This window comes from Eucalyptus grandis, chromosome 11 (genome assembly GCF_016545825.1).
Source record: "Eucalyptus grandis isolate ANBG69807.140 chromosome 11, ASM1654582v1, whole genome shotgun sequence".
Taxonomy (NCBI): Eukaryota; Viridiplantae; Streptophyta; class Magnoliopsida; order Myrtales; family Myrtaceae; genus Eucalyptus; species Eucalyptus grandis.
The window spans coordinates 36,639,697-36,652,857 of NC_052622.1; the positions used below are offsets into that span (position 1 = coordinate 36,639,697).

The 13,161-nt window shown below is 34.5% G+C and overlaps 1 long non-coding RNA gene across 1 annotated transcript; it reads right to left on the reverse strand.

The window, feature by feature from the left end:
* Nucleotides 1–471: 471 nt before the first annotated feature.
* On the reverse strand, nucleotides 472–863 carry LOC120289605. The gene is made up of 3 exons (XR_005547627.1): nucleotides 795–863; nucleotides 671–718; nucleotides 472–602 (listed from the first exon to the last, which is right to left on the reverse strand). It is a non-coding gene; the product is annotated as an uncharacterized LOC120289605 (long non-coding RNA).
* Nucleotides 864–13,161: the final 12,298 nt, after the last annotated feature.

A 13,161-nucleotide genomic window follows, 5' to 3' on the forward strand; every position in this document is an offset into this window, starting at 1 on the left:
AGCACAAGTCATTTCCAAATCTTCACAGGACGGAAGAGGCGAGGCCAATAGGTGGATTTAACCATTTCAACATACAAGGGAAGCTGTAGTAGTGCAGACAATATGGCAGGGATGACCACCAACAAAGTAATGGGGATGTAAATCCACTTCCATCGTTCTCTTAGGACAATCTCAAGAGCAGAGCCAAAAGCCACGAGTATGAAGACGAAAGAGAGGAAGAGAAAAGTGAGGCCCAGTATCATTTTTCTTGGTAGTGAATGAAGAAAATCTTCTGCAGCATAGCGTGAGGTTAGGACAGCCAAGAACATCGAGGCGGCGGTGACAGAGGAGAAGAGAGATAAAGTGTTTGCAACGGTAAATACCAAGAATGAGTCACACCTATCGTTGCTTCGAGGTACTGTAAAAGCTGCAGCAGAAGTTACTGTAAAGATGAGGGTTGATATGACGCTACAAGATGATGACGTCTCCTTCATCCATTGCCCCGCCTCTTTGACCAAATCTTTTCGCTGTTCTACAAAAACTCCCCAGTATGTCTTCCCGCTCCTTTCTTTTGTTTCTTTCAATTCCAGACTTTTAGAAGGACTGCTCTTATCTTCTTTTACCTTCATCGATCAACGGAAATGTAAATTAAAGAGCGAAAAGGGTAGCAAAACAAATAAGGTGAACTGACCTCAAATTTTAGACTTTTTATCAAAGGAGGACTCTGATCTTCCAGCACCTTCAGAAAATAAAGGACACCTATCAATGTGATTGTAAGTAAATTAAAGAGTGGCAAGCAAATATGGTGAACCAACCTCAAACCATTGAAGTTCCCTTTGCATAAGAAAAGCTGCTCCAGAAACATCTGCTGGTACGTATCCGGGGACCATTCTACTACCGCCGCCATCAGGTCGCAGTTCCTCTCGAATATCGTACCTCAAATTTGGGATTGTGTTGTATCCATTCATTAGTCTAAATAACTCAACATGCCTTCCCTTCACAATTTCTTTCATCAGTTCTTTTGTGAATTGTTTATTCCACATCAACTCCGGAGAATGCTCAAGACATAACTTGACTATTTCAGAGATTCCGCTAGATGCAGCGTCAAGGACAATGGTCGAAGTCAATTTGAGTATTTCAGGTGCTTTCATACGAGCCTTCCTCTCGTTTAAAGTTAGTTTTGCTAACTCAAGCAAGCATTCGTGGCTTACTTTCAATTCTCCAATCCTTTTGATAAAAGGTGCTGCACAAACATCAGATAAGCAATTTTGCCAGCAATAAAGAATCAAAGGATATGGAGGCTTTCACATTTGTGCCGTGTTCTTACGTATATAGTAGTTGAGAAGAGAATGATGAATTCAAGATATTAATCGAGGAAGTAAACTTCATATGGCTTGAAAATCAAAATGCATGTATCAGAGAACAGATGGATCCATTGATGAACATATAAAATATCATGAGATAAAAAAATAAAAATAAAAAGAGTTTTGAAAAATGGGTAGATTCAACGACAGATCAATAGATATGTTTTCAAACTGATTAGTTTTACATATTCTCTTGATGGGATACATGTCAATTAGACTTTGAATTGAATGGAATATAATCATATCGTAGTAAACAAATCAAGAGCTGATTCATATTGATAACTATGATCTCAACGGGATATGTCAATAATATCAATTTACAATTTAAGATAGATATCTCTACCCATGGATGAAACAAGGTCCTTTTTCTATAGATACCATGGCATGTTTTTTGTCTAAAGATACCATGGCAGTTAGTGTACCTGGTTTTGTGGCAACATTCCAGAGTAATGTCTTGAACCGGTGAGTCGCTGGTGTCACCACCGTTAAGAGGAAAGAAAAATCATGTTAGCAAATTATAAATTGATGATGAACAAAAAGATACATATCAGCGCATGTAATTAAATTTATTAATGCTTGAATATGTGAGAAAAACAAATTGGATTAATCAACCTCAATAATCTGAGATCCAAATCTATTCTCGATAATTCTACTTGACAATTTGACTTGCCTAAGTAACTCAAACTAACTTTATAAATGTTAAATTATATATTAAGTTGTACCACACATCATGATTTAGATATTAATTGTATACCCTATCCCCTAACTTTTTTTTGTGAAGAAGATCTGTGAATGATATGCTTTTTGTCATGTTAGTCCATCCATCAATCAGATTTAACAGAGATACCTTGAGCCATCTTCATGTCTTTGGTGTTGTCAAATGGTGTATTAACCAAGCAAGGGACACCTAAAAAGGGAACAGATAGAGTGAACCCTATGTGGATGAGTTATTTGAATTGTACAAATCTAACAAAAGCAAAAGAAGCGCAAGAAGTACCTACATTGGTAAATACATTTTTCCCAAAAATTGAGTTTAGCTCCACTACGGTAGTAGGACTTCACATGCACAAAGACTTCCAACAGGCCATTGTTTTTGGTATCAACCGACGTCGCTAAGTCACGGTATTGGTGAGCTAAATACAAGAGTATGTCTTTTGGGACACGAACAAAAAAGTAAATTAAAGTGAACAGTGAATTAATTGAGATAAGAAAGGTGAGTGTGAAATCCTACCCAAATGGCCAGCCTTAATAAGGTTCATCATGATATCATTACAAGGGGGGTATGTTATACGCTTGGCCAGGTACCAGATAACCTCCTTTTGCTTAGGAATACTTCTCGTAGCAGACAACAGGGCATCGTGTACCGTAGATTCACCACGGACTTTTTCAAGTTGTTCTATTGATTCCTTTGCCCTCCTTATTCGTCCTTTCTGGGCGGCAACGAAGAAGGCTTGATCTAAGACGCAAGCTTTAAGTTCCCGAGGGATGCGCTTTAGCAGTTTCTCCACCAATTCATCTTGTCCAGTCACAACCGCAATATTGAGCACAGTAAAGTCACGATCTTCTATGGTCATAAGACTGGCCATCACTGCTTTGGGATCTTCATTGAGGATTCTCTCTATCGCTTTCCAATCACCTTTTAATGTGGCTTCAAACAATCGTCGATAATTTTCATCAACCACCGGTGTCGGCTCGACTGCAAATATTGCACGTTAAAAGTCCTCAGTCTTTAAAAGTTCCTGCTTTTACGATGATGCAAAACAAGGGGCAGTCCTTTACTCAACATTGCTGTTCCTGTGAGTGTCTTTCTTTACTGTTTGGAAGTCAAAGTTTTTTTTTTTTTTTTTTTTTTGGTTGGGCTTTGTCAATTACAATTCAAGATATTCTTATGATTTTAAAAACTATGAAAATATTATATTTGAATTTTTATGTCAGCATTTGGACCCCGTGAAGTTTAAAATGTTTTGTATTACACAAAGTCAAAATCCAAGAAACACAATATTTATGAAAAAGGAAAAATTAAAGGTTCAAAGTGACAAACCCCTAGGTGTTTTGTAACCGTCATGGGATGCTATATCAGTCACCGTGTCTTTGGAAATCCAGTCTAGGTGAATCTCTTTGTAACCAAAAAGAGAAATGAACACAAATAACCTTAAAAAAATAATTAATTACACCTTGTATACTATAGATCATCTATTCCAGACTGATCAAGCTCATTCATTGCATGAAATTTTCTGTATTAAACTTAGATAGCGAACTTTTAAACAAGAAAAATTACACGTTAAACTGAAGGAAGGTCCTGAGTTTTTTTTTTTTTTTTTTCTTTTCGAGATAAGTATTATTTCATCAATTAGTTTTCTGGGACCTTCAAACTGTCATATCTTGGACAATGTGTTTTTAGAGAGTTCTTATTTTTCATTGCCATTGATCGTATCCGCTATATCATTAATAACTAATGAGATTGATCTTTTACTCTTTCGAGGTAATTTTTTTTTTTTTTGGGATTTCTTTGTATTAATTCAAGATATTATTCAAATTTTAAAAATTATGATAAGATTAAATTTGAATTCATATTTCAGCATTTGTATGCTGTAAAATTTAAAAAGTTTCGGAGTAAAATAAACCAAATGCATCCTCCAACACAAGATTAATGAAAAATAACAATTAGAAGTTCAAAGCGAAACAACTTTAGTTGGTTTGCGACTGCCTTGGAAAAGCTTTGTCAGTTGCCGTGCCTTTTGGATTTACATTTAAGAGTATGTCTTTAATAACAACAGGAGATGATAAGGATACGACAAGTGTTAACATTTTTATGAGCATCATAACTTTTTTTTTCCATCACTCAAGTGTCATATCAGTGAAAATTTGTTTATTGGAGTGCCGCGATTCATTGATTTATTGATTTTGGCAGAGTGAGACTTGTTCAACATGTATCAACTTATTATGAACGACTTAGATAAATCCTATTTAATCAACAGAGAAAGGAATGGCTCCCTTGGCAACGGCGTACCCTGCACTGCTTCATCAAGAGAATTTTGTATTTCTGAAGGATTGGTTTCTTTGTTGGAGTCCACGTCCACACAAACATCTTGGATGATAGAAGGAAGAAAACCAGAGTTGACGCAAATCGTCTTTCTGAAACTTATATGTTCCTTCAATTTAGCGGGGCAAAAAAGCTAAATGGTCACCCTAGAATCTAGAATTTTTAAATGGGGACATTTTGCGTATTTACTGTTTGCTTGAAACGAATAGTCATGCCATGGGCTCGAGAAAATGAATCAACTAGCGGTATTTCGTGGCCACACATTGCTTTTGCATTTTTAGTTCGTGGGAATTAAAAAATTTCGGCCTCTGTAATTAGTTCCAATTGAATATGCCACCAAACTAGATAAAGGAAACAAAGAAATTATAAGACCACATTGCTCATACCATAAATTTTTCTGGGTTGGGACATGAACATGTCTGTACCTGGTGGTGGTTCTGCAAGATCCGAATTTCCTTGTGTTTCACTTTCTTCCGGCACCATTGGGTTTCTCTCCTCATTGCAATCTTTCAACAACAAAGTAAACGGAAGATGCAAAAATGGGTAAGATATTCAATTATCAAAGAGTTTTAGTCTCTTCCTAGGCTGAGTTCATTCCTTCCTTTTATACAAGTACCTCCCCTAATATAAACCTACACCTAGAGTAAGTAAAGTATATAATTCTTTATTCACTTTATAGCAAGTGGAATACTTTTCTTTTCTTTTCTTTTTTATCGAAGCGGTTGGATTACTCAAGTGTAAAAAGGATTTTTTTTTTTAATGTAAAAAAGATTATCACTAGAAATAAAGACTAGACCTTTACAAGTTGGCAAGTAAGCTCAAGCTCTAGGGCCACACATAATTAGGTTCAATACCTAGTGATTGAACTATTACTTGAAGGTAACTCTGTCTCTCTTTTTTATGATACAGTTCATTATATTCCTTGAGACCAAAGGAGTCTTTTCCAAGTTAAGCAACTTCTTTCTCGAGCTCGGGAAAGTTATTCGGTCAAGTTATTTTGCAAGCTTTTAGCTAAATAAATCTATCCGCAAAAACAGGCATCTCACTTTGTCTGGTCCAAAAAGAGGTATAAGGGCATTAGAAGTGACAACCATTTTTATTGAAGAGTTATTTTTGGCTTAGAACAACAACATGATTTCCTTTCTGGAGATGACTATAGTGAATTGATTAGCTCGAGAATCATGTCTTTAAAGGATGAGTCATGTAGTCTCTTAATGATAAGTAATTAAATATTCAAAACCCGTTTGTTTTGCCGTACGCTCTTGACGAAATTGCTTTGTTGGACAACCAACTGCCAATCTGATTCACATTTCAAGTAGAAATGGAAAATAATTAGTCCTCGCAAGGTGATTGCTCGGACAAAACTTTCTGATAAGAGGAAGTTTTCTGGTAGTTAATTTTAATGAACTGGTCATTGAGTTCTTATGAGTGACAAAACTAGCTAGGATTGACAAAAAGCAGTCGCACCATCATCCAAAACTGGGAGGGAACTTGAGCAGCCAAGTCATACCAAATTTAGGATATTTGACTTTGAGTGATACGTTTTGCTTTTGCTTACTGGTTTCTTGAATCAATCAACTGTATTTGATGGCCACACATTGCTTTTGCATTTTTACTTCATTGTTGGAAATTTATTTATCTTTGGTCCCTGTATATAGTTCCAATTACATATGCTGCCAAACTAGATAAAGGAAACGAAGAAATTATAAGACCACATTGCTTACACCATAAATTTTTCTGGGTTGGAACATAAATATGTACCTGATGGTGGTTCAGCAGGATTCGAATCTCCTTGCATTTCACTTGGTTGCGGCACCATCGGGTTGCTCTCCTCGTTGCAGTCTTTCAACAACAAAGTTATGGAGGATGTGAAAATGGGTAAGATATCCAATTATCAAAGAATTTTGGTCCCCCTAAGCGGAGTTCATTCCTTCTTTTTGTAGAAGTACCTTGCCTAATGTAAAGGTATGCAAGTAAAGCATGACTTGTTTTTATTTTGTTTTTATGTTATAGTGGTTGGATTACTGGGGTGAAAATGATTATCACTAGGAATATAAACAAGACCTATACAAGTTAGCAAGCAGGCTCAAATCATTAGGTTCATTTCCTAGTGATCAAACCATTGCTTTAAGGTGACTTTGTCCCTCTTTCTTAGGATAAAGTTCATTCTATCCCTTGACACCGATGGAGTCTTTACCAAATTAAGCCATTTCTTTCTCGGCTTAGGCAAGCTATTTAGGCAAGTTAATTTGCAAGGCTTTAGCCGAATAACACCATTCACAAAAATGAGCGCCTCAACTTTGTCGAGCCCAAAAGCACAAGTAAGAAACTTCAATTCCATAAATTTGCTTAATGTAGAAAATAACTAGGTTTCTTCAAAATTTCTCTTTTTGACAAAATTAATTTCTAAGGAAGTAAAATCTAAAAATAAAGAGAAAACATAATGCATTTATTATATAAGGGATATCCACAATAAAGAAAAACAAAACATGTGATGTTCTTAGTTATGGCAACTAGATCCTACACAGAAATAGAAAAGTTCACAAAAGAAGGAAAGTAAATAAATTGAGGGCTACCACTTAAAATTGCAATTGAATAATTAAGGGCAACTTTGTCTTTTTAAAGAAAATGAGGTGCATTTAGTCGGATAAGGTATGGAAATAGCGGCACCCGAAAGTTTTCATCTAATATATAATGGAAATTTTCCAATATTTTCATTTCTAAATTTGTCAATAAAAGTACGTTTGGTAAAAGTTTTGATTGCTGTGTTTGAAAATGAATACAGTTAAACTTGGAAAATTTAATCACACTTTGTATGCTTTAGATCTTGCATAGATGACTGGTATCACGCTCATTCATTGCAGTGGAATTTTCTGCACAAAACTTATATGGTAAATTTCTAAACAAGAAAAATTAACAGAGATCATGAGTTTTTATAAATATGTATTGAATCATGAATTAGTTTGGTGAGACCTTCTAAGTTTCATACATCAAACAATGCGTTTTTACTGAGTTTTAATTCGTAGTTGCCATTGATCTAATCCACGATATCATTCATACATTGTAAGCGCGTTTTGTTCCTCTTTGGAAGTAAAAGAGTATTTCTTTTGGGGGTTTCTCAATTATAGATATTGTTCAAATTTTTTTAAAAAATGAAAAGATTATCTGTAAGTTTATATGTTAGCATTTGTATGCTGTGAAATTCAAAGTGATTTGGACTAACAAAAGTCAAAATGCATTAAACAAAAGGTTTATGAAAAACTAAAATTAAAAGATCAAAAAGAGACAAACCTCTAGATTTTTTGCGACCAACTTGGGAAGCTTTATAAGTTGCCATGCCTTCTGTAGTCCCTTTTTCGTGAAACTCTTTGTTACCTAAAATTCAATGAATATAAATAACCTAATTAATTTTACTCTATATGCTTTAGATCATGTATAAATTATTGGTATCAGGCTCGTTCATCACATGGAATTGTTTGCATGAAACTTAGATGGTAAAATTTTAAGCAAAAAAAAAATCAACGTTAAACTTAGATCGTGAGTTCTCTCTTCTTCTGTTTTTTCTTTTATTTTTCCAGATAGGTATCAAATTAGGAATTAGTTTTGTGGGACCTTCTAGGTTCCATATATTGATGAAATTCAAAGTGACTTGTACTCACAAAAGTCAAAATCCATGAAACACATGATTTATGAAAAATGAAAATTAAAAGTTCAAAGTGATAAATCTCTGGTTGTTTTGCAGCCATCTTGAGAAGCTTTATCAATCGCCATGCCTTATGAGCTCTCTACTACGTGAACTTCTTTGTTACCATAAAGAGAAACGAATATAATCAACCTTAGAAAATTTAATTCCACTTCGTATGCTTTATATCATGCATACTAGCTCAATCATTGCATGAATTTTTTTTTCATTGAACTTAGATGGTAAAATTTAAAAAAAAAAATTAACATTAAACTTAACAAAGATCACGACTTTCTTTTCAATAGAAATTGTATCATCAATTAGAGGGTGGGACGTTCTAGCTTTCATATAGTGGACAATGCGATTTTGTAAGTTTTTGTCTCATTGCGATTGATCTTATCCATGATATTGTTAAGTAAATTATGAGCACATTCTTTTACTTTTCGGAAGTAAAAAAAAAAAAAAAAATTGGCCTTTCTCAATTATACTTCAAGATATTATCCAGATTTTAAAAATTGTAAAAAGGTTATATTTCAATTTATATGTCAGCATATGTATGCTCTGAGACTAGAAGTATTTGGGATTGAAAAAGTTAAGATGTTGGAAAATCAAGATTTATGAAAAACAAAAATTAAAAGTTCAAAGTGACAAACCTCTGGTTGTTTTGCAACTGTCTTGGCAATTTTGATCAGTTGCCATGTCCTCTGAACTCAAGTCTATGCAAACCTCTGTGTTACCAAAAGAGAAATTTACATAAATAACTTTAGAAAAATTAATTACATTTTGTACACTTCGGTCATAGTAGGTTGGGAAATCTCACTTTTAGCCCCTATACTTTGGTTATAAGTCCAGTCCTCATATTGTTCTATGGTGACAATTTAAATCACTTGGTTAAAATTACCGGGACAAAGAATTTTGCATCCCCCAATAATTTGGATGTAATCTCTTTTTCAAAAGGAAAATTTTTTCCGATGATTTAGTTGGACTTTCCAAATTATTTAGGAGTCATTTTCCATTAGTCACACCAGAAAATTCTAAGCAATGTCTTTTTAGGGTACGTACTTGAGTCCATTGCATGATTTTAGGTACCCTAGACTCAGGTTAAGAGCATAACTTTAATTGTATGAGTTCCAGCTTAGTCGAATCGACATTTTTGCCTCATGAGTTAGCTCATGTTTTTAAGGTACATTCGGTTTACTGAAATGTTTTAGTGAAAATTGCTCCTTATTTTAACTTCCATTTTCTTGAAAAGACATTTGGAGGGTGAAAAGTAAGAGCTTTCAACAGGAATGAAAGTTATAGAAACATGTCGGGTGTAGTTGTTTAAAGCAAACCCCGTAAATACACTGTCAATTTTGGTCGTTTTGACTTTTAAAGTTCAGATATTGAAAACACGACAACCAAAATTTCTACCAAACGTATTTTCATTGAAAACTTGTGGAAAGAAAAACAGGAAATTGAAAAAATTCTCAGACCAAACACGCCCTCAAGTTCGGCACAAATTATTCTCCTTTCACACTCTTTGCTTTCTTACAAGGGTTTTCTTTATAAAGTGTCGGGATACTTGTTAAGTAATAAATAATTGCCATTTTATATTACTTAGAAATTAACCCCCAAAAAGCGACACTTTTCCAATTTTTCCATCACCCTTTGGGATGAAATCAGAACAAAGAAAGGAAAGAACAGAACATACCTGGCGCTAGTTCTTGATCCATGGAGGTTTCCAAGCCGTGCCGCGAGCAGGTAAAACTCTACAGCGGAGAAGTAATTTCAAGGGGTTGAAGTCGAAGTTGTTTTCCGCTCCCATGGGTCTTCTCTTTTTATAATCGACCTGGGGATGGAGCCAAAGTTCCAGCTGTAAAGACGACGTACCCTTCTCTTTTCCCGAATGACGTCCGCATTTCCAAATTTTATGGAAATTCCTATTTATTTTTTCTTTTCTTCCACCATTCCCTTTTTGCTAAAAAACATATTTCCATATATTTTGTTCAGTGTGCCAGCGGTGCAAAAATAATGACAAATATTACGATTTTTATGTTTAGCATGTAGATTTAAGGTTTGTGTTCCTATTAGACGGCTTGTATAAAAAAAGACTTTTACATCAACAATGTACATAATATAAATCATATTTCAATGGACTTTTATCCTGTACAATGGCAATGTGAAATTTTCTTGACACAAATAGATTTTACATAATCAAAACAATCAATTTTTATTTTTAACACCTAACTTATACGGTAAATGGATTTGTATTTCCTTTCTCCGATTGTGTACCAAAAATATATATATACTTTTACAATGACAATATATGTGATAAAAATATCCATAATATATATATATATATATATAAATATATACACTTTTACAATGACGATATATGTGATAAAAATAACCATAATTTTTGTATTTGTAGTCATTATCCGTACTTTATGAACAACATGAGAAAAAATCATTCTCTTAACTTTTATTTATATTGCCAACTCAAAAATCATTTTAACATAATTTGAGCTTGAATTGCGCTAATGTGTTATTCTCACAAAAGAAATACATTGACATTTTTAATTTTACCTCATAAGGTGAGAATATATTCATCCTCGATTAATGAAATCATCATATACTTTTAGTTAATGTAAGTATTCTCCAAATCTTAATTTCAGAATTTTTGTTCTAAGAATAGAATAATTGGAATGGCTAAATAACTCTATTCACATTAGAACTAAGTTAACTGAATATGGAATTTATGCTTATTTTTAAAAAGTACGTATATGGGGAGGACAAAAAAATTTGATGGAAAGTTAATCAATGAAATTAGCTCATATTTACGTTTTTTTCCATGTACACGGGCAAGTCTGAAAATTTGCAATTCTTTATAAAATTACTGAGGACCCTTCTTGAATTGTACACGTGTCACGGGAGAAGAAAGAGAGAAAAGAGATTTGGAAAGTTATCGGAGAGTGCGTACAGGAATCGACTCTTTTATAGCCAACCCTTATTTTATACAACGCATGCTAGGGGCATTATAGACTTTGTCATGATCGAATAATGTAGAGCACCTTTAGGATGCTTTGCAGACTGGTTTGATGTAATGCCAAACAGTGTACGAACAGTATCAAACGGTACAACCGGCCGCTAATGCATCGGAAATAACAGATCTAAAAACATTGAAAGAGGCGAAATATTCTTCCCCTTCCCGTGGCTTGTCAGACTTTTTCTTAGGTTGCTTTAATGCTTTTGACTCCTCTGCTCTTCTTCACTTTCTTCTTCACGTGAAGATACTTCAGATTTCTTCACACGTCATATTTGCTCTCGCGACTCGACCTCAACGCCCGGCCGAAAAAGATCCAATTTAGGATTCTTTACTATGAAAAACTCCCTCACCGTATATATTTCAAAAGATATCATCACTTCATCCTTGAGATTAATCATGTGAATTTATTCGATCACGATCATGAATTCTCTTAAACTCGTATTTCGTGTAACAGCGAGAATTATCGTAATTGGCATTTATACGTGTGATATATCTTAAAAGGAGGTCAAATGTGAATAACAAAGCCATTAATATTAAGTATAAAACCCTTATACACATATATACAATGTATTTAAATGATAGCCGGCATCACTGAAATTTCATGTGAAATGAAAGTATGAAAAATGGTATCTAAAATCGTTATAATCAATGCTATGAGGACATTTAAAAATGAAATTGATAAGGGACTAAAATTACTGCCATAACAAAATATAGGTATCAAACTCGAAAATTCCCAAAAGTACGAGGATTGCAAGTGTAATTGTGTTTAGAAGCTCGTAGGCATAAGTACCACATGTCGATAATTGGTGTTCATCAAGCATATTTCATCCACTTTTGAATAAAAAATTGTTGCCATAAGGAGACTAACTTGCAGAATAAATTGTAATGGAATATTTTTACATGACCAAAACCAAATGTTGGGTAATAATGAGGATGATTTTTGCGTTCCGCTATTTGATTTACGGCAATGCGTCACAAGTAGAAATCCAACGTCATATATCCAAAAGAAGTTCTTTAGAACCATTAAATGGACAAGGTGATTCGATCTTGCCGAATTTATTGGAGGAAAATTGACGACTTCAACCATTACATTGACCTAATCTCCCACATTAAATATAAGAGACGAGGGCCAATAGCTATCTATACGATTGGATTGATTAGACTAGGATCGACATTCTGTACCATTAGATCATGAGAAATCAATGGCTGCGATTAGAGCGATTTTTCTTTTATAAATGAGCAAAACCTTATTTTAGTCTGGTATGACTATCTCCGTACATCCCCCCCTCTCTTTCTCTAGTTTCTACCCTTGCCGCTACGTAGCGACTATTTGTGTCCCCTCTCACGGCCAAAAAGGACCTGGCCTTTTTGGAGTCGGATTGCCAGTTGTGGATGTAATCATTGGCTTGACCTAAATCGAGCCCTCTAGTTGGGTTTAATTTGTTGCTCGGGCTTACCTCTTAAAAAACCAATACACGGAATTTTTGAGAAGGGAAAACCAAGTTCGAGCCTCTTGAGTGAGGCTAACCTTGAAAATGAAATGCTCTTTCCTAAATCTACCCAAATGTGCCTTTATGCCAAATTGGATCAGTTGAGCATAAAGGGGCTTGCAGACTACTAGTTGAAACAAATGGAACATACATTCTAATGTGTACATTACCATTCAAAAGTTCGTAAGAAATACATTGCATGAATAAATATATTCAAATACCTTGGTATCCTATCTAAACGCAAATTCCCCAATTTCCATAATCATTGCAGGTTGCAACAATGTACATTCCAATCATTATCACAACACTAATTATCAAAAACTCAAACTTATTATTTTTTTTAAATACATTTTGCCAAATCCAATTTTGAATTTCAAATTTAGAATCATCAACTCTATAATGGCCATTCACTCTATTCCCAGTTTCTACCTGTGAAAACCCATGAGATGAAATCGTTGATATATTCCACATGATTCAATGAACTTGGGTCCACAAGGAAGAATTCCCCCTTCCCCCATTTTCACCCAAAGCCGAGATGGTCTTTCGGAAACCATCGTACTTTCTCGGTACGCCCC